Raw genomic sequence first — 24,644 nt, 5'->3', positions numbered from 1 at the left:
AAATTTATCCCAGTCCAGCAGCTATGCTTGGCTTGTCAGATCAATTCCTGATCGTGTGACAAAACTCATTACAAAGTCATCATAAGTTGAAAGAACTTTGGAAGACGGCACCAGCAAATTTATATGAAAAGCAAATGAAATTACAGTTTTTCCATTTAACAGTCATGTGCACACAATGAACACCTTATATTATATATAAAAAATCCATGCTTGAAGCTGAGAAGAGTTTCTAGGTTTGAATGAGGCTGAAATAAAAATGATGCTACTTTGTGCTTGCAGAATAATTGGGCTGAAGGCCCCAGGAGACAACAGAAGAAAATATTGTTATGGTTGCACTCTCTCTGCTGAAAAACTCCTACTTGTCTTCTGCCAAATCATGGATGAAATTCACCTCTCAGCAGGGGGAAATACAAACCCTACACATGACTCAAATACGCTCCTGGATGGTGCACTGACTTTGGGCTGGCAGGACACATGGGAGTCTATTTCACACTAGCCAAAAATTAGCTCAGTGCTCAATAGATACATTCTGCTCTTCCCAGACCATTTCGAGGTGGGGTTTTATCCTGCACGGGGCTGTGCACATGAGCTTAACCCAGCAAAGAACTAACGCATAGGAATAATCCCACTAGCAAAAAAACAACATAAAAGCCCCCCAAAAAGCATATCCTGGTGTGTAGATGTTTCCTCAAAGCTGAGCGCTTGGGCAGCTGCCCAGCTGATTAGTAGGGTGCCTGCTGCTGGCAACATGTACTTCTATTGGTGGGGCACATCTACACACGCCCAGTGCACATAACAAAATTTATTCCGCACATAGATGGAAAAAATTAGAGGAAACATTGATGTGTAGTCACTGCTGTCTTCTCCTAGCCCTGCCTCCCTGGATATTTGGTTTTCCCTGTTTTAATTTAGGCCTCAACAGGAGGAGGGTGGCTGGACCTGCTTAGCGCCCCTTTATGGTGAAGGGGCCCTGGGTGGTCTATTGAGTCTGGAGATGGGGGAGAGGAGTAGAGGGAGTTTTCCACCCACATAGAACTACTGACAGCAGAACTGAGGACAGACTATACGCTCTTCGAGGCAGGAAACTTTTATTTTGTTTGTCTGTAAAGCATGAGGTACACAAAGGGCCCTGCATTAAAAAAAAGAGAAGAAAAAAAAGTGACTTAAATTGACAGTAAAACGAAAACGAAAACCCAGCAGCCCCTTTCCCTCTGCCTGGAATCTGGTCAATTACTGAGACCAGCAGGCACCTGATAAATTTTGTAACGGGAATTACTGATAGAAAAGCCCCAGCCTGAGCCCCTCTCCACATCCTCCTCCAAACACCCCCTCATTTCACCCCCATCCCCAGACCCCTCCAACAGCCCCATATCTCTGATCTCCTAGGGACCTAGTGCCCTTCAGATGGCCCCATCTCCCAAAGGGCCAGGTCTCTTCTAGATCCCATTCATCCCTACAAAGGGCCCCAGACCCTTCCAGATTCCCCCATATCCCCTCCAGATCCAACTCGCTCTCCCCCAGAGGACCTGGTCCCTTCCAGATCCCTCCAAGATCCCCCTCCAAAAGTTCCCTCCAGATCCCTCCACAGCCCCCTCACTCCCCACGAAAGGGCCCGGTCCCTTCTAGATCCCCCTGCCCCCCTCCCAGATCCTCCTGCCCCCAAAAGGGCCCATCCCCCCAGCACCCTACCCCATCTCCCCACCCCCACAGGGCCCACCCCCCCATCCCCCTGCCCCCACAGGGCCCCCCCCCCCATCCCCCCACCCCCCTGCCCCCACCCCCCCATCCCCTGCCCCCACAGGGCCCGTGCCCCCCACATCCCCCCCATCCCCCTGCCCCACAGCGCCCCCCCTTCCCCCCACCCCCACATCCCCCTGCCCCCACAGGGCCCCCCCCCCCGCACCCCCAGCCCCTACCCCCCCCCACCCCCCCCCACCCCCCCACAGCCCCCCCCATCCCCCCACCCCCCACCCCCCCACATCCTCCTGCCCCCACAGGGCCCGCGCCCCCCCATCTCCCCCATCCCCCTGCCCCCACAGCGCCCCCCACACCCCCCTGCCCCCCCCCCACATCTCCCCCATCCCCCCGCCCCCACAGCCCGCCCCCCCACATCACCCCCATCCCCCGCCCCCCCGGCCCGCCCCCGCCCCCTGGCTCCGCCCCGCCGCTGCCGGGCGCCGGCCGGGAGGGCGGGACGGACGCGCCGCCGCGCAGAGCCGCCGAGCCCGGAGCGCAGGCAGGGAGCCGAGCGGGCGGAAGGAGGCGGCCCGGCGGGTGAGCGGGGCCCGCGGCCGGGGGGGCGAGCTGCGGGGCCGGGCCCCCCCGGCGGGAGCAGCGCGGCCCCTCGTGGGGTGACCCCGACACCCCCTGGCGGGGGGCCCTGAGCGGGGGGGGCTCGGATTTGCCCCTCCCCGCTGGGGGGCGGTGGGTACCCGGGTAGCGCAGGGGCGGAGCCTCCCTCCCCCAGGGCGGGGGCAGGTGCTGCCCCAGGAAGCGGGGCAGGGGCGCGTGGGGGGCAGGGGATGAGGGGCTGTGCCCTGCCCCCCCCCAGGGGCATCGGCGCGCCCCTCCCCCTCCCCCCCGCGCCCACGGGGCTCTGGTGGGTTCCTGGGGCGGGCACCGGGCACGGGCTGGTCGGCCCCGAACGGGGGGGGGGGCGCCAGGCCTGCCCCACGGCGGGCAGCGCCCCGGCAGCCAGCCCTGGGGGGGCTGCCACCCGCCGCTCTCCTAGCCCCGGCTCCTGCATGCGAGCCCTGGAAATGGGGAAGTGAGACCAGGAATTCCCCCGCCTGCCTCAGAGCTCCAGAGGGGGGGACCGCCAGGCGCCAGGGATGCTGCTGCACTTCTCTCTTCGGGGGAGCAGGGGGAAGGGAGCCTGGCAGCCTGGCACCTCCACCTGGTGCGCTCAGTGTTGACCTAGAAGAAACTCCCCAGATTGTGTAGTTAGGCCTGAGCGAACCTCTCTCCAGTTCTCTTACTGCTTCATGCGGTCCGGGGGTCCAGGGTGTTTCTCGGTCCTGGACCCAGAACTGAAGGAGCTAGGGAATGCAAATTGAAGGGCATCGCCGCTGCCGAAGCTATTGTAAGGGGACATAAATGGGCTGTTGTGGTTCTCATCCCTTGTCCTTGAAGATAACTTGAGATTAGTATAAAAAAATAACGCATGTGAGACAAGGCTTGGGGGGGGGGGGTCTGTGTGGAAAAGATCTATTTCAGGTGGACGACACTTGGATTTGGGTGTCGGTGTTATATTCCGAGAGTTTATTTTCCTGTTCCCACTGCCCTGAATTTGAAGAGGAAGTTTGGGAAGAGACACTGAGAGGTTTAAAGTTTTGTATAGCTCTAAAAGAAAAACATCCAACCTAACAACTGTTACCTGAATGATCAAGGCATTCAAAGCAACAAGCTAGTTTTAGATTGCTATTTTAGGCAGTGGGTGAAGGGGGGTGAGGAAGCATCTTCGTTCATTTGCATAGTCAATTCTTTATAGTGCTTCGCATACTCAAACATTTTATTACATTGTCACATTTCTGGAGGTGTCACCATAGGGGGAATATTCTTTCTCCGCTTTCTGCCAGTTTTCTATTTAAAAACTGAGGCTGAACAAGTTTCTTTCTAATTTGTAAGTTCTATCCCATCAAGTCTGGGTAGCATATGACATCAAAGGATGTATTTCAAGGGCCACTGATAGATTCCTACAAGTCAGAATTTAGCTTTCAGGATTTTTTTTTCTTGGCTACGTTTGGCATGTACATGGAATATTTTAGTATATACTTCTGCTCAGTACTGAAACTTTTAACCTTCACTTGATTTATTAAGCATGGGGTGTGTTACATAATCTTCATCACTCGAAAACTTGTAAAATAGGGAGTTGACTACCACAAGAATTACCAATAGGATAGTCTTTCCTGAAGTATCCAGTAGAAAAATGATTATATGCCTCCAGATACCATCAAATTTACTTTTCCTCTCTCCACAGAACCACAAAAATTATTCATGTTGAAAGGCACACTGTTTAGCTCCAAATTTAGTGGATATTTTTGTGTTTAGGAAATTTGACAGAACCAATGGCTATAGTAAACTGTTTTATTTTTAAATCTTTCTTTGCAGTGTTTTTAACCAAGCATTGCAATCTTGTGTTAGTGTCTGAGAACCAGAAATTGAAACTGACTAGATACAAAACTGACATCTGTTTTCATTGGTCTAGTCCTAAATTGGAATTAAGTGCAAACAGTAAACAAACACCACAGGTAATGAAGCCAGAAGTAAAAAAATCCAAATTTTTATTTTCAAAATGCAAATGTGGTACCAAAACTTCTTGTTTGTGTTTTTTGTTAATTACATTGTTTTTAACTATAGTGGGAGGTTGTAATTTTGGCTTTGTGTATTGTTTGCAGTCTAAAATGTGGCACCCAATGTGTTTGACCTTTAGCAGCATCAAATAATCTAACTCATTGTGTTCCTTGAAGGAGGCCAGGGTTGAATTGTGAATTGCCCTATGTTCATCTGAAATATTTTGAAACATTTCTTCTCCTTTGTTAGTGGGCTAGCACTTGATTCTTTATCCAGTTTGTCATGTCAGACTCCTTAAGAGACAGTAAGGACTGAAGTCACTAAGAAACAGATATTAATAATCAAACACTCTGGACCTTAATGTTGTTTCTGTGAGTTTAAGTGAAAGAGGAATTTAAAGCAGAACTCTTTGGATTCTGCAGTATCTGTAACTTTTGAAATTTATACACAGCTAGTGGGGTGCACCATCTCCCAAATATGAAATACTTTCTGATTATTCTGACATCATTATCGTGTTGCTATAGTGACTTAATTACACTGGGAATGCCGTGTTCCCATCCTGTTGCTATGGAAAAGATCAGGGTTATAAATAAAAATATTTGAGGCTATTCATAGCTGTGACAGATAGAAACACCATCATTTTAATATGACATGATTGCCAAGAGTGATGGTGTATTTTAACAAAACTTTTCTTGTGCTGAGTTACAAACTTGAAATGCCAGTTCCCTAGTTTCTAACAGCTTGTCCTTTTGACGTCCCCCTCCATTGCGTTTGATAGCAGGGGTTATGAAACACTAGCTGTAGAAATCAAAAAGAGAATGTATGTATAGTTTTTAAGGTGGAGCTGAGGCAGGAAGTACTGTGCTTTCACATACTGAGCCTAAAAATAATCTATTTTTGTATGCAGTATTTTCATCAAAGCGGGACGCACTGGGACAAGGGGAATATTGGTGTTCCATCAAACTAAAATCAACAGTGAAGTGAGTTATCTTTTTGTTTTCATAGCTATTTCTTATGGTGTTTATACATTTGGCATAGCTGAATCTAAAAGCTCCTAACGTAGCAGCTACATAAAATGCAAAAACTTTGACAGAATTTAGTAGACCCACTTGGTATTTGAAGAACAAAGGTTATCTTGAATTTGAGGGCTCAAGTTAAACCAAACACACAATATTTAATCATGTTTTTTGTCTTCGGTTTGATGGTATTTAGATCAGAGAACTTTTGGTGAGTTTTTAGAGAGGAATACGTGCTGAACGACATGACGTAATTTACTAGCACAGTGTAGTTCTAGTGACATGTTAATGTTTTCATTTGGAGACTGATGTTTGCACAATATGTCAGTATAGTTTAGAATTGAAACCAAAAGCTTCAAATATACAGATGTATGGAGACGCTTGTGATATGAGACGCACTTTCATGTAAAATAAAGAGGGCATTGCAAGTATGACTAAAGAACTGAAAGTTAGATGACAATATAATATGAGCATACTATAATGTCCATGTTTTAACTATCAGAGGGGTAGCAGTGTTAGTCTGGATCTGCAAAAGTGACAAGGAGTCCTGGGGCACCTTAGACTAACAGATGTATTGGAGCATTTATGTTTTAACTGTATTTGTGTTAACTCTGCATTTATGTTTTAACTGTACATCGAAATACAGTCTTCATACATAATGAAACTTAAAATTTAATATGTACTGATAAATCATAGTAATATTTCTATCCTGTACTATGTCCACATGGATAGTGTGTTATCTGGTGAATAAATTCATTCTTTGCAATTTTATATATATTTTTAAATGGATCTGTAGTCTTTTCCAGATTACGTCTCTGTAGTTTTATACAACAGTCAGTAATCAGCCACTCATTTAATTAATTATTGGTTTTAAGGAATATATGCATATTCTTGAATGACACAGGAAGTGAATCTTTTGAATATATTTCAAGTTTAAATGTTTACTCCATAAGTTTGGGATATTGCTTGCTAAGGTGCCTACTTAGAACTCAGAATTGTTCCTCTGTCCTGCAATTAGATTGCTGTAGGCAGCATCATGTGTACCCTTGCTGAAGACAAGTCATTGGCCCTCTGCAAGGGTCCATTCGTGGCTCTGATTGCAGGACTGAGACTTAAGTGAACAAATATAGTGGATTTAGATTATTGTTAATAATATAGAGAGTTTCTGCATTTAAGCATGTCCTTGCACCTTCTAATGTGAGGTAGTGCGAACTTCAGTTTTCCTAAAGTACTTTTGGTGACTCGTATACTTAATTCTACTAGAAGTGGACTTTGGAAACAAGTAAGTTGATTTAGCCAGTCCCAGGATTGTATCTGAAGAGGTGGGGGGTTTTCATTGTAGGCTTACTTGCGTTTATAAAGGGAAGTTAATTGTTTCTTTTCCCCCTTCATGATATTTCATTTCTTTTAAGTCTCTTATAAGCTGAGTGGTAGATAATGGTGGTTTTTTTTCCCACTCTGATTAAAGTTTTTGTTTGTTTGTTTGTTTTGTTAATGACAGCTTGTCTAGTAGCCTGTGTTCACATGCATTTGTACAGTAGTTGTGTGTGTTCTTGGTGACCAATGGTTACGTTTTTAGTGTGGATTTGATGTGGCAGGAAAGATAGGCATCTTATTAAGAATGCATTTGGTTAGCTGCAGAATAAACTCATGACATTTATGTCCATATGGTTTCACTTAATTGAAATGCTTATCGTTATTTAACAGAAGGGTAATAAAAACACACAACTCTAGTGAAACCGTTTCTGTAGAAGAGTGCTCAGCGAACCTTGTGCCTTTATCAACGTTTGGTTTCATTTGCTGGCTGTGTAGATGAATTGTGAAGCTGATCCTGTGTCCAGGACTCCTTGGGCAAACTACGTAAGTTGACCTAGGTGAAGTTGACCTACGGCCACAGCAGTAATGAAATTGCTTTTGAATGTCCACACTATGCTTCTCCTGTCAGTAGTGCACATAGCCACCAGACTGGCCCCAGTTGAACTGTCCCCAATGGGGCATTGTGGGACAGCTTTTGAAAGGCAGCAGCAGGCAATGTAAGCCATGCAGTCTTTACACTGACACTGCGTTGCCCTAACTGTTTCAACCTAAGTGCTGTGCCTCTCGAGGAGGTGGAGTTAAGCTGGCATTGTGGGCAAGATACATCTGTGGGAATGACATTTAAGTGTAGATTCTTACTGAGTTATGGCAACGTAAGGCAGCTTAAGTTACAATACAAGCTAAAAAGACAATTGGTTCTTAACTGGCTACCTTGTTTGATCCAATCTTTGTATATTCAGATGCCACACACAGTGGTTAGGTTTTTTTATTAGTGTGTATTTACTGGCATAGCCCATTGTAGGTGGCAACAGAGTTTTGAAAATATTTCATTAATTTGCTAAACTGCCACGTTGGCTCTAGAGTGCCAATTAATGTCCTAAAAACCCCACATTTTAAGTGAGTTTGTACTATTGCCTCTAATAGTGAGTTCAGTACAGACAAAGATACACACACCATGGAGTGGGGATGTAGTGTTATCAGCTTTTTGCTGACATTGGTTTTGACTGAAAATGTATTATGCTTTCAGCTGCTAGCTGCAAATATAACAAAGTTCACTGTGTTTCAAATGATAGTGTAAAACATTGTGCAAGCTGAATTTTTCAGCCATGTACTTATGATGACACATATTAATGATATATCCATATGATTCTGACCAGGTCAGTCCAGTAGAAAGGACTTAATGTGGTGGATAAAGTATTTTCAAGCATGGTTGATTTTTTTACATCTATGCAGTTAGATACAAGGGATTTCAAGGGGCAGACAATAATTATTGGTTAATCATGTAGTTATCGGTTAATCCTGTCGACTACACACAACTCCCCCTCTCCTGCCTCTGAATCAGTATCCTTGGACATATAAAGCAAGTTACTACTGAAATGGTCATTCATTTGGATGTTGTTTAATGGTACATGCTTTGAGCATCAAATTATTTTAATTAGAGAACATATAAAATACTCAGTTGAAGTTTGTTCTTCTGGTGACCCCTTTCTTACAGCTTAAGTGGATGTTCTCACGATCTGAATTTGGCCTTCTGCCCAGATCTGGTCCTAAAGATCCCCCTACTCCTTCAGTTTGGGGCCTTTATTTGTTTTTCTTTCTCCCCTCCTTGAAATATTAACGCGGGTTCCCATGGAAAATCCTGAATATTGGTGGATTGGAGACTTTCTACAATATCTCTGTACTTGGACCACAAAACTCGAGAGACAAACCAAATGTATTCCTGATGTAGTTCCATTGAAATTTACTCAGTAATATAGACCCAGTGCCCCACTTCAATGGTGCTGTGGAAACCATCATGCTTGGCAAAAACTACAAAGATGAACAGAACTGGACACGTTCATGGACTTCCTAATTTGATTTGCTTAGCTCATCCTGTATGAGTTAAGGGAACTCTTTCTATAGTTTGATCTTAATTTATCTATTCAATAAAGGCTATTTGCTAACCTGCCTTTCCTCCAGCAACATATCGTAGGTTGTGTCTGTCTGACCACTTGAAGTTTTTAAAAAAATTGTGATTCTTATAAAAGGCCCTATAATATATTGTTTCCGCAGATATTTTATTAAATGTTGCGTGTGTTAATCCAAATAGTATCGGTTGTAATAATGTAAGGCTTTCAGGATAAAACCTGGTTATAGTATATAGATCATGTTGTGTCAATTTTGTTTCATAGCGAATTTACCAGCGTTTTGGGCGGGGAGAGGGGGAACCCTACAAGATTAAATGGCCTTAATCTAAGCTGTAAGGCCTCAGATGAATATGTTCTGAACTGATTTGATCATGCTTTTCCTAGTAAATGTCTAAGCAGGCCACAACAGAGAATCCTCAAAGGTCAGATGAGATTTGTTACAGAATAATGATTCGGAGGGAGGAGGGCTAGCTGGCAACTTGGTTTCTGTGTACTTTGCCTGATGTGCTAAAAATGATCTTTCATATGAAGCCTGATTTGATAGATAAAGCAGATAGCTAATGACCAGTTTGTCATAGAATATTGGAAACTGAGCATATTTGACACATCATTATACGAGTTTATACGTAGATGATCAAGGTAGATTCCTAAAAGCATCTTATTCAAAATCTTGAGGCAGTTGTGGATGCTTGACAGATTGCTTTCCTCTCTAGCTCTCCCCAGTCCAGTTAAACAAAAACTCAGTTGCATAGACCCGTATTTTCAAAAGTGACCAGTGATTTTTTTGTGCCCAAAGTGAGACATTTTCCAGTGGCCTGATTTTACAGAAAATGCTCAGCACCTGCCCGCTTTAAACTCGGCTCCTTCGAGGTGCTTAAAGTTGGGCACTCAAAAACCATTCATTTGAAAATGTAGAACATAAATCTTAAATTTTCAATTAATTCAAGAATAGTAAACTTTATTAATAAGTTGCTGCGGCTGCCATGACAACCATAGGACTTGAACAGTTGCAGATCCATCTAGCTGAGGAGTCCAGTTTTATGGAGATGGAAGGAATAGAAGGCCAAGCCTTCACCCTTGATGAGTGGTGGGCAACGCGCAGGTTGCCCGTGGCCCATCACGGCAATCCACTGGCGGGCCACGAGATGTTTTGCTGACTTTGAGCAGCCACAGTGGCTGTGGTTTGCCATTCCCAGCCAATGGGAGTTGTGGGAAGTGGCGGCCAGCACGTCCTGGTGCCCTGCCACTTCCTGCAGCTCCCATTGGCCAGGAATGGTGAACCGTGACCGCTGGGAGCTGCAAGGAGTTATACCTGCAGATGCTCAACATGAACTGTCTTGTGGCCCCCAAGCGAATAACCCTAATGGGCTGCATGCATTGGGTAGGTTGTGCACCAGTGTCCTAGATAGCGATATAATAGTGTAGTCGATTAACCGACAAGCAAAAGCTTATAGGTTAATGCTATAGACTACCCACATTTCCTCCCTTCCCTCCACCAGTAAATTTTTTAGCGGACTGGCCAGCAGCCCAGCTCAGTCCCAGCTTGTGATGGGTCCAGGACCTACCCCGCAACAACTCTGCATTTAAAGTGTATTAGGAGGCAGGCAGGCAGCATCGCTGGGTCCAGTAGTTGAGACTTCCCCTGGACAGAGGCTCCTGCCACCTTGCACTGTTGCCTCTGTATCAGAGGCAGCAGCATGGGGTGACAGGCAGCTGGTCTGAGGGGGGAGCTGGTTTTAAACTGGCTCCCCTCATGGACTAGCTCCTGAACGGCACCCAACGCTGCTGCCTCTGAAACAGAGGCAGCAGCACAGAGTGGCAGGGAGCTCCTTGGGAGTGGGTCTGGAGTGCACTGGCTGCTGGTTCTCCACCCTCCCCAGGAACTATAGAATAGTTGAGTAACTGATAAGAATTTATGAGGTTAATTGACTATTCAGTAACCGATATTTAATATCCCTAGCCCTAGCTAGACAAGCCACTGCACCTCCGGTAGGCAGGTAACTTATTTTATTTTTCCTGTATCACAGACTTATGAAACCACTGTTCAACAGAACATTGCTTATCATGAGGAACTTTCATTGTCCCTTGAGGATCAGTTAGATCAGACTGAGCTGTTATCTACTTTGGAGAGCAGGGGCTTTATAGCTTGGCTTTCAGTTGATATTAATGTAGTGGTGTGGCGCTGGCACCCCAACCGACTACCTTTGAGCTGTATCCATGGCTCTGATTGTTCGTTACAAACCTTGTGGAGGGATAACAGGCCCGTTATTGGAGGAATGCCTCAGCTGGTTAATTATTGCCGATTCTCTAAACTCTCTTTTTTGGTGGGATGGGAGGAGATTGAATAGAAGGCGGTGGTGAAACTTCATCGGTTCTAGGTATAGCTGACCGACCAGCTGCTTGTAACTGATGCTTCTTGCTAAAGCACAGAATACCTGTGTTCCAGGTACAGTATAAAATGATTGATTTGAAACTATCCCATCTTTAAATGGGCCAGACCTTGATTTCTTAGAGACCGCTTTTCTCCACATGATACCATGAGACAGTAGTTCAGGCTGTCAGAAACACTAATGCATTTAACATGAGGAGGCTTTGGGGAGGTAGGATTTTCAGGGAGGAGTCCTTGACTATGAGATTTGTAACCTGCACTGGTCCGACAAAAACAATTTGTTTACCTTTAGGTCTCTGTGCAAGACTTGTTGTGAAATTGTGTGGGTGGGTTAAGGGCTGAAGTGGAGAGGTGGCTTATTGATGGTGCGTAATCATTTTGTTTTGGTTTGGGTTTAATGGTCTTTTCAACTAGGGAGAAACAGAATGGACTGTGGGAACAGTAAAAAATAACTACACACAATGCTGTCAAATGCACAGAGTGAACAGACTAAAGTATTTAAGGTGGGGGATGGGATATACATTTCTTGTCAGCTTCTAAAACTTGCAAAGAAACTTGTCCCTTTTATGCTCCAGTAACACCAGCGAGTAGTCCGCTTATTTATGGGGCCTCCCTAGCCTTTGTGTTAATGTTCTCTCTAGTATTCCTAGATTGTGCAAGTTTTCTGGTGGTTTAAACTGTGCTCATCACTGCGTTACGCGGGTGCCATGGTCAGATTTCAAATATTGACTCTTCATATAGGATGATAGCTGGATCATTTGTACATACAAGTAATTGCCTTTGACTGTTGCTATTTAAACATGCATTTGAGTGACCTACTTCTAGGTCCTTTTAAAATCTAAAGCCAGATTCTGTTCTGTGTTGCTGTGTAAATCCAGGGTGCCCCCACTGAAGTCAGTTTTCAACTGAGGTCAAGTTCAGTTCTTACCTGAAGTCAGTGGAGTGACTCCAGATTGGTGTGCGAGCCTGATCTGTTTGTGTGTGTCGTTTTTAAATGACGTTTTGAATCCTTAAGAGTTAAATAAAACCTGCCCTGCAAAGAATTACTCCATTACCCAAAGAGGAGGTTAAATACACTTATTTCTTCTTCAGATGCATGTAATATACAATTTTTAATAAGTTAAAATGAAACTTTGCTAAATCATTTTTGCACCTGAATACAATCTGCTCAACATGATTCAGTAAGGCCTCCAGTGGCGCTTTACATTAGGTGAACTGTGATCTCCATGTTTTTCTGCCTCCCCACTTGATTCAGGGCTTAACTCAGTGTGCATAAAATGCTTTGAGGTGCTTGGATTTAAGGTGGCACAAATAAACTATTATTCTTATTAGACCTTTATTATGCCTTTTCCTAGACTACAGTGAAATATTTCTGTGTACAGATGCTTCCGAGCACTGCTGAGAACAATAATGGCTTTTCTTACTTTGACAAAAGGACACTGACTACAAAAAGAAGAAAGTTTTTGAGATCGGTTCTTGCACGACTCAGCCCTTTGATGGGATGTGAATTGAATTACCCTCCTGGAGTCTGTGTTGATATTGTACTTATCCTCATAGGTGAGCATTTTGCTTACATGTTATTTTTGGGCATGGTCATTTGTGTGGGTTTTTTTTTCCAATAAGCAGAGCTTATATTACTTCATGGGAATTTCAGCTTTGTTGCCTTGTAGTTAATGCCCTGTGTGTTAGGGTAATTATTATCACTTAAAAAAGCCTCATATGTTTTTGGATGCATTTGAGGGCAACAAATGCCATACTCACAGTGAGAACTCTGTCACTTTGCCATGTACACATTAGGAATGTAAGCGACTAGTTGACTACTCAATAAGCTTATGCTTATTGGGTAGTCGAATACTGACTTAACTAGTCGCTATTCCTCCCTTCCCCCTCTTTCCTTTGCTGCATCTATCAGAAAGAGGCAGCAATGGAGGGGAGCAGGAGCTGGTGCTGGGAAGAGCCAGCTGATTCTCAGTTCATGCCCGATCCCAGGAACTACGCATCTTCTTTTTAAATGTATTAATACATTTAAAAGGCAGAGACACAGTGCTGGCAGTAACCCCATTGCAGATCTTCCATTTCACCCCGTTACCGACTGAGTAGTCGATGGAAATTCCGTTGATTAGCTGGTTGCCCGCAATTTAGCTTCTGCTGCAATATGTACTATGGATGTTAACACCTGGCAAATGTGGTCCCTCAGTAACCAAGTCATTCTAATTACCTGCATTTTGTGATGCAAAAAGGGGCATGGCGCTGAAAGGGTAATAGTGACAGATATAATATGACTGAAACAAATTAGTTTAATGACAACCTGGTAAGTGAGACTGTTGAAAGTGTAAGCAGCTTCAATGTTTAATCCATGTGTTGGGGGACTGGCATGAGTCTGTTTGGTCAAATGCTGTTGGAGGAGATTACATTCTGGAAGTTTGTTACACCCCTAGCAGCAGTTACTATGTTTGTCAATGAGCCACATTGCATAACTGCAGCTTGTCGGAGCTCTTACAGAAGTGGAGAACAGACCAGTTGCATTCAATTTTTTGAGTGACTCTGATCACAGATGAGAGGCTTGCTGGAATGTTTGTTTTTTTGGTTAAAGTATTTGTTGGAGCCAAGGATACCACCTGTATGAAATGTTTCCGGTATTAGAACGTGTACATTTGTCACTCACATTGCACTGTTGCACATATGCTGTGAGCCATAGCCTGATTTTTCAGAAACACCCACAGCTTTCATTCACTTCATTTGAAGTTGTACTCAGCACTTGAGGAAATTGGGCTACCATGAGCTCTGCTGTTTCCTATTGTTGACCTGGAGAGTATCACGTACCTTTGGTGATGAATTATTTGAAAATAGCGCTTGCGGGAGAACGTCGACTAAATTGGAAAGGCATGTGCGGGGCGAGGAGCTGAGGTAGATTTATTGAATTGAGTTGAGTAGGCGGTCAGATGGGTCCTCCTCCTTGTGCCCTTTTTTATTGCATTCATTTCTCTTGCGTGACTACATTTGGAGTTTTAGGGAGAGGCTAGTCAGAAAAACCCTTTGATTGTAAACAACGGATATTCAAGATAATAGCCTTTTTATATACACTACCTACTATGAAGTGTAAGTGCATACAATAGTTTAAAGGTTAAACAGCTCATGGGTGTAAGATTATATGTACTGCAATTTAGCTTTTTTTTCAAGCCCTGACTGTCAGGGACACTTTAAAAGGGTTATCATGGAGCTTGGTCCATTAATGTTATGTGTCTAATAGTCTTCTTGGTTACTAAGCCTGAAGGTATGTGTAGATGCATATAAATAAATAATAACATGCTGTTGGATGTTTTGGTTTGTAGCTTTGTTTTGATGTTGATGATTGTAAAAGGAAATAATTGAAAAACAGTATAGGTTAGATTAAAGCTATACTTTGCAGGTGCTAGCTGGCCCAGACTGCATGCTCGTATGGAACATTTATGCAAATAACCAGGCTCCTAAATTTGTAAGACCTCTTCAGTTGAGTTATTACAGTAGTAAAATACACCAGCTCACGTAAATCTCTCTAAAGGCCTGCATTTGTGCGCTAATCTAAGGTTCTGTGTCACAATGGTGCAGAAGCCAATAGCGTATAGCTTTCTTTGTCCTGCAACTTCTCTGCTTTGTATTGCGTCTACTGTGTTGCTTAAATGAAGCACAAGTCAACTGAATACTAAAATTAGCTGAGCTATGTAATTTTGTAGAAGAGCTGAGCATGACTGCCAGTGGATGTTAGAACCCCTGGGCGCTACCTCAGTAAAAATAAGTAATGTACATAGAGTTTGAAGGCAGTAACTTTGTTTTATTGTGGTTGATGCTATCCTTTTGATTTCCAGCTAGTTGTTGTGTGAACTGTTTCTGTATGGATTGGGGGTTGAAACATTGTTTTTCAGAACAACTACGGTACACAGTGTCTCGCATGACAATTTTGGATTTGTATAATGATTTATGAAAGTAAGATTTAATGGAGGTTTTAATTTTGAATGTTTAATGGGGAAGATAAGGTCTCCTAATATCAGTACAAATTAAGAATACTGGCAATACTGATAGCTAACACAAAAGCTTATATGTTCTAAGAGACTGATAGATGTATAGCTCTGAGGATCTTTGGGGCATATGTTGAGCAAGCATTTTAAGCTGTGAGCTTTAAAAAAAATGCAGTAAGAATCTCCAGTACTAAATCTGGTGAGAATCTCCTTTTTCTAGCTGGCTGTAGTTTGTCATTTCAAGAGATTTTTTTTTGGCTGTTGTCTGTTTCAGTCATTTAACTTTTCTTGAAATCACTTCTGCAAGTGTCATTACTGGAGATGTTTTCAATTCAGTCTACGAGAGTTGATGAGCAGGGTAGCATTTCTGGAATCAGTGCCATTGCTGCTTACCCTCTTCATTGATTAGATAGTTTATGATTATTGACACCTTTTCCATTTTCCTGTGTGTTAAACTCCGTGTCATCTTTTGAAACCAGATTGCTTGCAAGGTATTTTTGAACAGCTGGATAATGGACTGCTGTATCTGTTGAAATGAGTCTTGATCTTTTTAGAGGATAAAACTGACTCGACAAAACTGTGTTAAGCTGCAGGAAGCTTTTTCCTTTTTGAAGATGGCTGCCAAATTAATTTCCCTAAGAAGTTTTAGGGCTGGACTGCCAAAGTTGTTTTGTCCCCTTAAGCCTGTCAGTTTCAGAAAGATTTTAGTCTCTAAGAGAATCTGGCAAGAGGTCTAAAACTCAGTGTGAAGGTAATGGTACCCTGGTTGTAGAACATTCAAGGCCTGTGTTGTAGGACCTTCTGCTGCCTGAGACGAACTGAATATGATTGTCCTCAGAATTGTTGATAGAATTGTCAAAAACTTGACTATTCTTTCAGTTAAAATTCTCGGGAGTAGGGGGACGGGAGATTCACTTCTGTCACCAAAAAAGAAAAAAAATCAAATCAACAGTTGAGTTGTCTGGCCAGCTCTAGAATGTGGTTCCAAGACTGGCCAGACGGGAGGCTTAGCACCCCTTTCCTCCCTGTGACCTAGTCATCTTTTCCCAGCAGTGGTCTATTTGCAGTCCTTATTAAGGCAAAATTCTCCTTGAAGTCATTGGGAGTCTTCCGTGAATAAAGATAGCAGGGCTTGGCCCGAGGAAGCAAGAGATCAGCCTAAAAATAGAACCTAGGTCATTTGCCTGGTACTGCAGTGAGGCAGCATGTTTTAAAGGGCAGAACAGTCTTGGGTATTCCCCACTACCACTGACTTCCTGTGTGATCTTGAGACAGTCACTTAACCTGTCAATTCCTTAGTTTCCCCATATGTATATCCTCTCTTAATCAGATCTCTGCAAAAGTGCTGCATAAGTACTGTCATACTGTCATCAAGTGTGGAACCATCTGCTCTGTCTTTTCCTTATATAAAAGCAGATGTTAGCTAATTTAGGGGTTAAACTAATCCTGGAGCTTTGCAGTGGCAAATATTTTGCTTGAGGGTGTTACCGGTGTTGCTTGTGGGGAGGTAGGCAATTTAGAGACATTTACTTCACGTAGGTTTATGAACATTTCACATGTGACTGAGTCCAGGCTAAACTGGGTGTGCCAAATAAAGCCAGGCCCCTGAGAAACCATGGCCACATGCCTGGCACAGAATATAAACTCAAATTAAATGTTCAGATTCATGCTACTGTATGGAGAGATGTGTGAAGTTTAGGTTACAAGCAAAAATAAAATGTCTGGTACACAAATAGAACCCCAGTGGGTTGCAGGTTGCCCACCAGTGCCCTGGTCTCTGGAGAATAGTGCTAAATATGAGAGAGGAATAACAAATGATTTAGCAGGCATACTAGATACTTTCCACATGTAACCAGATGACGTTATTAAAACGGCTATATTTTCTGTGGTGTAATTAACTGACTGCAAGTCAGACTCGTGTGAAGCCTCATAGTTGCACTTGCTATTGAGTGGAAGCAACTGAAGAAGTGCATTTGAGGAGGAGTAGATTAATTTTAGCACCGCATTTTGTTTTTGTAAGGGTTTTTTTCCCCCTGAAATGGATGCTTCTCAGCCAAGGGGTTGAAATATAAACTGATAATGTGTAAAATTGTTAATTAATAACCATAGAGAAAGGGGATATTTTCATTCAGTAATGATTGTTGGAACAGACATTTTATTAGCCTGGGTGCATAGTAGGTAGGGAAAATTCTATTGCTTCTGCATTACTGGGGGGTGTTTTTTAAAGACCATGAGACTCCCTAGACTTACATATGCAAACAGGGGAGCTGACGGCAGGGTTGGAGCAGGTGCTGGCTCTGCGCTCATGGAAGGGGTGGGGCTGAGGCATCAAGCGTTGGCTCCCCCACAGCCCGCAGTGCTGCCCAGAGCATGGTGCACCCCCCTAGAGCCACCCGGAGCATGCCACATGGTGCTCCACCAGCAATTTAAAGGGCCTGGGCTCCGTATGCAAACATCATCCTTAGAGCAAGCTGCATAGCTAAATCAAATGTGTATATACAACTTAATTATTACAACGTCAGCTATTCAAAGAATCTCAGCATTTTTGGGAATTTACTTTAGTACCGTGTCTGTGAGACTACAGAGTTCAGGGCTGAATGTTTCCCTCCTCCCTCTTACGGAAAGCACATTTTACATGTTTAATGTGTCTTGCGGTTTAGTTCTAGATCTGTCAGAGAGGTCGTCATATTACTCTGTGTGCAAAAACGAGGAGTCGTTTAGCAACTTAAAGATTGGGCATAAACTTTTGTGGGCGAAGATCTGACAATGTGGGATCTTATGCCCAAATAAATCTGTTACTCTCGAAGGTACTACGGGACTCCTTGTACTTATAGATCTGTTACTATTTGTAACTGACTTAAAATCTGTGCGACTTTTTAAAAAAGTTTAAAAAAAATCTTCTTAGGGTGGTTATTCCTCTGCCAGCACAGCTAAAGGATTTGTTATTGAAAAGCAGTTGGGGCCAACCCTGGAGCTCTTACACCCTTTCGGAGTGGGAAGTGGCTGTGGAATCTTAACAGCGTTATCACACCGGCATGTTGGGTGCAGGAATATCGAGTCCTGTGGTGTCCAACCAGTTCCAAAGTGAACTGGCCACACTCAACCAGCCAAATAGCCACATGTGGCTAGCGGTTAGTGCATTGGGCACCACAGACCTAGCAGCTCTGTGGTGTACAAAGGGTGCTACCCTCCTTGCCTTGTCTTGTCTGCTTGTCATCTCTCTTTCTCTTCTCTCAGCCTGAGGTACTTGCAGACTAAGGATGCTAAGAGGTGGATCATTGACTAATAGTGTATAGTCAATATAGTTTGTATGAACTGGTGTTCAGTCCTGGCTTGTGCTAGATCCAGGAGCTACCCTTGTTGTGCCTCTGCAGTTTAAATATAGTAGGAGCTGCTGCGCCTCTGCATCCCCCCCGCCTCGCACTGTGGAGATGGTGCTGGGGGGCAGCGGCTTTTGCAGAGACAGCAAAGGGGCGGGGAGCGAGTAGTCAAGTAGTGACTCAGCTAGTGGCTTACATCCCTATTACAGACCCTGTTACCGTAATATCTGTTTGCTTTGCAGTCGTTAGTGTATTTATCCTCACAGCATCCTGAAGAGGGAGGGAAATGCTCGTGTTTTGCAAATGGGGATTGGAGGCCCCCAATTTGCGAGTGTCAATGTTACACCGCACTTGAATTGAGAATATGGTTGTCACCTGCTTGTGCTAGAAACTGTTTTTTTCATTAACGCCGAACAGCCTGTTGGAAAAAATCTGACCGCTTTTTAAAATCTGAATTAGCCCATTCATCAAAATTGAAACGTTTTGTGGAGACAGTTTATTTTGGACAGTTTCAGTGGAATGTCGGCAGGGTCTCTGCTAGCTCATCCACTCTGTTCTGTGGCAGCCCACCCTTACAGGCTCACGGCTGCTTGGCAGCTTGCCTGGTGAGCAGATAGCAACCTGGAAGCTCTGGGTGTCCTGCCTCTCAGCTCCTCACCAGCCTCCCTAGGTCTGGGGCAGCTCCCCAGGTGGACTGCTCTGGAACCAGGACTGTTTTTCTTTTAGTGTGGCATTAATTGAGTGTAAGGTCAGAAGGCACCATATAGCATTTGTCTGAGCTCCTGCATATGACAGCCATAAAAATGTCACCCACACGTCTGGTGAGCCCCTTGTCTTCAGTTAGACTGAGTGTTTCATTCTGATTTGGAATGACACCGAGTCTTGTAATTAAACAGATTCTCTGCGAAATAGAATTGCCTTACTTTACTCAGGTCTAGTAAACTAGTCCATGTGCTGTAGCGTATTTAGTCTTGTCGTAAGAGTTTGCGGAGGCGAGAACTCACTTAGGCAATGTCTGTGCCGTTGCCTGTGTCAGCAAAACGTATGTCACTGGAGGTGTGAATATTCCACCCTAGCTGACACACATTGCACTGCCATAGGCGTGTGGGGGCACCGCACTACTCAGCAGGAGAGTAGCTCCTGCCACTTTCAGGGGGTGCGGTTTTCTTTATGCTTATCAGCATAGAGTGTTGCCTTGGTGCAGCTGTAGCGCTGGACATCTAGCTATCTTGGCTGGAGGCTGTCAACCCTGCTGGTAATTGCTGGGTTTTGCATACAAAACTGGTGGAAGAGCAAATGAGAAAGATTTGCTACCTTAAAAAAAAATTCTGTTTCCATCAAAAGTACATGACTTTGTTCTTTACCCTCAAGACTTATGTTTAAGCAGAAAGCTCTTAAGAGAGAGCCCCAGTTTTTCTTGCAAGCCACGGTCATCTGAATGCAAGAAGAAGAAAAGGAATTTTAAATGCATGATCATGTCGGTGTTCGTTTCCAAAGTGTCTTCCCTGTGGCTTGGCAGGTTGCTTCTGAGGATAGCTTGAAAACCCCAGGGGTGGGATAAGATGATAAAGAGAAATACACAGTAGGGGGAAGCTGAGAGAGATTTAAGCGAGAGAGACAGGAGGAGGAAGACAGCAACAGTGGTTTAGACAAGGTGAGCTTTATAGCAGTGTTAGAATACTGCCCTGAAAAACATCTTTAACTTTCATTTTGTTCTGACAAACTCTTTGACGGTGTTATTGGTTTTCAAATGAATAGTAAAACTCAGCATCAACGTTTAACAGATTATTTGGTCAGAATAGCATTTATTTCTGCCAGGCAACCTCACTTCTGCTCCACTTTGAATCTTTTACCAAATATCTCAAAATACTTACACAGCAACCTTATGAAGTGTGAAAATTATAGGATTTGAAATTCATGACAGACAGTATGATCCAGCCGACAATAGACAGAAGGTGACCGTTCACAATATCAGTTTCTCTAGTATTTGCATCCTGTAATATGTACTTGTTTTGATGCTGGTGGAAGGAGAAAGGAAGAAGTAAGATTTTTCCTTCTAGAACAGGAAAAGCTGTCAAGGAATTTCCCACATGGTAAAAAATCCTATGTTGAAAACTTGTTGTAGCACGAGGTCAAAAAGCAGAGAGATGCCCAAATACAGCTAGGTGTTAGAGTTTCTCTGCAAGAAGATCTTTTATTCTAGTGTGGTTCGGTACATTTCAACTGCGAGGCTGTTTCAATAGTGAAACCAGCACTTCCTGTGGAAACACTTCTACAGTCTTTCTGTAGATGTAAGTGATAAAAGTCCAGCTTCCCCCCCCAAATGTACACAGTTTAGGTAGGCTCCTTTTCTTCTGTTGAGAGTAGTGCTCATTAGTATTTAATCTGCAGTGGTACTGCAGCCCAAGTAGAGGGGAGCCTGCCAATTACAGCCAGGGACAGTGTTTTGGTCTAACTTGAGGATGCAGTATGCATTGGTCTCTGAGTTTTGCCTCTGGCTTCCCCTCCACTGTCTTTGTCTGTTTGGCACATGTCCCTAGCAACTTTCTGTAAATGTAGACCAACAGGACAAAAAAATCAATCTAGCCATTTGAGCACTTCAAGCTGTAGATGCACAGAGTATTTGTTCTTTGGCTAAAGTGCTGGTGAGAAGCATTTTAAAATGCACAGCCAGGAAGTAAGCAGTCACTTTTAGAAGTGCATATTTTAATGCTTACAGATTAAAAGTTGTATTTAATAATTTCAATAAAATGCAGAGGCAGGTATCACTTTTTCAAAGACTAAATTAATTGCCTCTCTTAAATAGGGATATGAAAGCTTAACGTAGGCTGGGGGTCCGCTCCAACCCCACGGGGTGCCCGCTGTGGGCAGGAGCTGCTCCGGTTATTCGGATCAGCCTCTGTTCACAGAGATCTTGGGAGCCCCGCAGGCAGGGGCTTCTCTGGGCAGGCTGGAGCACCCCCTTCCTGTGCGCGTCCCCACCCCTCACATGCACCTTTGATTCAATTAACTGGTTAAACATCACATTTAATCTGTTCACCAATTAAATGAGATTTTACATCCCTACTTTTAGGTGTTACTCTGTGATTTATCTTGAATGAACTACAGGCTTCAGAGCAGCAAGGCTTTCAGTTTTAATTGAGAGAGTCCTGTAGTCACACTGCACGTGACTGGACCTGCTCACATGCTTTGCAGAATTGGGCACTAAGATACAAAAGTCTCAGGTGGGAGTTACCCTCACAGAAGCAGTAGCATTAGCATGTAGCCTGAGATGTCCACAACATACTACACTCTGAGCATTTCATGTTTTTATTGTAAAACTACATATCTGATGACATACACGGAGAACAAACGCAATCTTCAAGTCGCTGGTAGTTTTCTTGGCTAGTCATTAGCATTACCAAGAGGGTAAATGTGTCCATGGAACTTTCTGTGGTATCTGATACTCAGAAACAGAGATTAATTGACCTGTTTAAGAATTATTTTAAACTGATCTGTTGTGGTTACCAAACATTTTGAGCAAGTAGTGAAACTAGAATGTTGCCATAACCAAATTAATCTTGCCTGAAAGTTGCTTGGTGTAGGGGTGTTGAAGTTCACCTGTGAAGATTCAGTTCTAGTTAAACATTTTGGCATACAAAGTGTCTGCACTACCCAGGAACAAATTTGTATATGAATGTCCAAAAAGATGCTTGCCTGATGTTTAATGTACAGCTGTCCAAAAATCCTAATTTGTTCTGTTTGGAGTTTGTGCATCTACACGGCTTCCTTGTTTGTAAATAAATAATATAGGCCATTACCAGGATTGCAATTAAAAAGGAAAAATACCCTACAAACTGACAAGATTATATCTGTAGTACAGTGTATGTAGTCTGCATTGAGGAGTAACTCGTTTAACAACTCTTAATAGGTCTGTGGCCGTTAATTATATAGTTTCTGCATTATACTTCATTCCTTGTTTGCTATGACACTGTAGAAAATATCCGAGGTAATAATTGATATTTCTGTTATTTTTCAGTCTTTATGCAATTGAATCTTACCACTGCTGTAACTACACAAGATAATTGTATCAAGGTGTCAACTGCTCCAGCAATTGGACTGCTATAATTAGGGATGTGGAAGTATAAATGTGTACACGGTTAACCAATGAGCCTGGGTGAATCAGTTAACCTTCATGGTTACGCTCTCTTTCCACTTCCCCCGCTGCTGTCCCTGTATCAGAGGCAGTAGCATGGGGGGCGGGGCAGGACAGGCAGGAGCCAGTGTGTGTGTGGAGCCGGCTTTTACCGCTCCCCTCCCCCCCACGTGTAAATGTGTAACCACTGAAATTTTCAGCAGTTACATGTTTACCTAAATGTATTTTAACATCCCTACTTATAATGAAGACAGTGTTAATGAGATGATTTCAATTTGAAAATAGTAGCGAAAATTGACTTGATCGGTTTATTTCTAGTGACCTTTGTGGTGCACTTCGCCTCACAAAAATATATTCATAGAAACCTCACACAGAGTGGAGGAGGTAATAAGCACATTGAAGAGATGAAAATTTGTCTCTGTCTAGAGGTGCCACATAGATCTCTGCTATTTGGACTCAGAAAACTTTTTTCCAATGAACTTCACCTCTGTAATGCGTTTCTGCTGGATACCTGTCCTCTGTGTGTGGTTACCCAGACCGCTCCCCCCCTCGGTTGTATAACATGCTGTGGCAACTGCACAGTTGCTGACTTGAAGAATTCATATTAGGAAAGGTTTGTTTTTTAAATAGATTTTAGCTTTTCTTAATGCAGTTCATCATCTGAAAATGAGAAGCTAGCACATATTCCCATTAACTTTCAGTGAACCACTGATAGGTAATAGTCCACAGATTTCAGTTTGGGAACTTCAGGTCTTTGGCAAGGTGGCAGGTAGAACTCAGGTCTCCCCTTTCCAGTCCTGTGCTGTACACACATGACCATCTTCTGTACATTTCAGAATGAAACTCTTAAAAATCGTGGGCTTGAAGCTGTACAGTGCTGAGAAGAGAGAGTGTGTGTAGAGACTCATTTTTGGTGGAAATCATCAGGGAATTTTTCACGACTTGGTTTATAGCAACGTTGAAATTGGCATGTAATATGTTTGTGTGTTTAAAATTAAACAGGCTTGTTTATAGTAATAGTTGCAGTGAATCACTTTTAAACTCCACGGTAAAAATAACCAGAACATGTGGCTGCAATGTTCCAAGTGTCTGCCCATCTCTGCAGGGAAAATGGAGCAAGTGGCTTTTGTTTCTGTAGTGCAGACAGCTTGAAGGAACTGATGGCAGATTAATCTGCAGGCATTCATTTAAATGTCTCTCTATTCCCAAACTCTAAGAGACTGGCAACTTACTTCTGTGCTGTAACCAAAATATTTTAATTTTCAAAGGGAAATGTCGTTCCAATAATAAGAGGGTGTTACAAGTGATGTGAAAGGCAGAGTACAAAAGGGAGGTAGTGTCTATAGTCTTCCTGTTCATTTGATAAATGATGGTGCTTGTCCTCCTTCCTCTTCCTTTCCTCCCTTCAGCTGATGTGTATCTCTGTAGTGCCACAATATAACCCTTTCAAGTAAACAGAAGAGGATTGAAATGCTGAATAATACTCATGGATTGTCGTGCAAAAATATGCACTAGAAGCCAAACACTTTGGTGGCTGTTTGTTGTTGATGTTCTTGCTCATTGTTTTTGTAGGGTCGTAGGCCTAATTTCTGTACAGGTTGCAGTGCTTCAGGGAAAATGCCATCCACAATGTGTAATTATAGCATCACTGCATACAAGCCAATGATTGAGCCTGGGTCAGGACATTGATTCTAGCTTCCTGTTTTCAGGTGTATACTCGGTTCTGGCCTGAGTGCAGGTTCCTTTTAGGCCATGTTTGGCAAATGTGTAGTTGAGTGGAATGATTCACCACTGTCACTGGAATGCTGCTTAATTGACAGTAGTGTGTTTTTATTTTGATGGTGTGCACATACTTCTGGCATTTGGAAGGACTGTGGTAGTCAACACTTCCAATAAGGAATAATGGAAAGAGCGTTAAGGCTGCAGTGACACGAACATTTTTTTCTGTTTTCTCACCCCGCGGAGCATCAAATATGTTCCCTCATGTAAACAGTGCTCCACCTGGCCCATAAGGTGTAGGATTGTACCACAATCGTATTTAGAATGGCAGCTG

At 43.4% G+C, this 24,644-nt stretch overlaps 1 protein-coding gene across 4 annotated transcripts in view; it reads left to right on the top strand.

Moving 5' to 3' along the window:
- The first annotated feature begins 2,142 nt into the window (after nt 1-2,142).
- The window catches only part of RAP1A (RAP1A, member of RAS oncogene family), a 77,136-nt gene continuing 54,634 nt past the window's right edge, over nt 2,143-24,644 (top strand). For 2 of the 4 annotated variants that reach the window (XM_075910321.2, XM_075910318.2), the window contains exons 1-2: nt 2,143-2,274; nt 5,201-5,273. The gene's annotated coding sequence lies outside the window, so the exon portion shown is untranslated. Of the gene's footprint in view, nt 2,275-5,200; nt 5,274-12,576; nt 12,699-24,644 lie in introns of all 4 variants that reach the window. The other 2 variants (XM_075910319.2, XM_075910320.2) reach the window with 2 other exon arrangements.

This window comes from Pelodiscus sinensis, chromosome 27, assembly GCF_052426305.1.
Source record: "Pelodiscus sinensis isolate ZL-2025 chromosome 27, ASM5242630v1, whole genome shotgun sequence".
Lineage (NCBI taxonomy): Eukaryota > Metazoa > Chordata > Testudines > Trionychidae > Pelodiscus > Pelodiscus sinensis.
The sequence above is the reverse complement of the archived record's forward strand: the minus strand, read 5'-3'. Positions and strand labels throughout refer to the sequence as shown.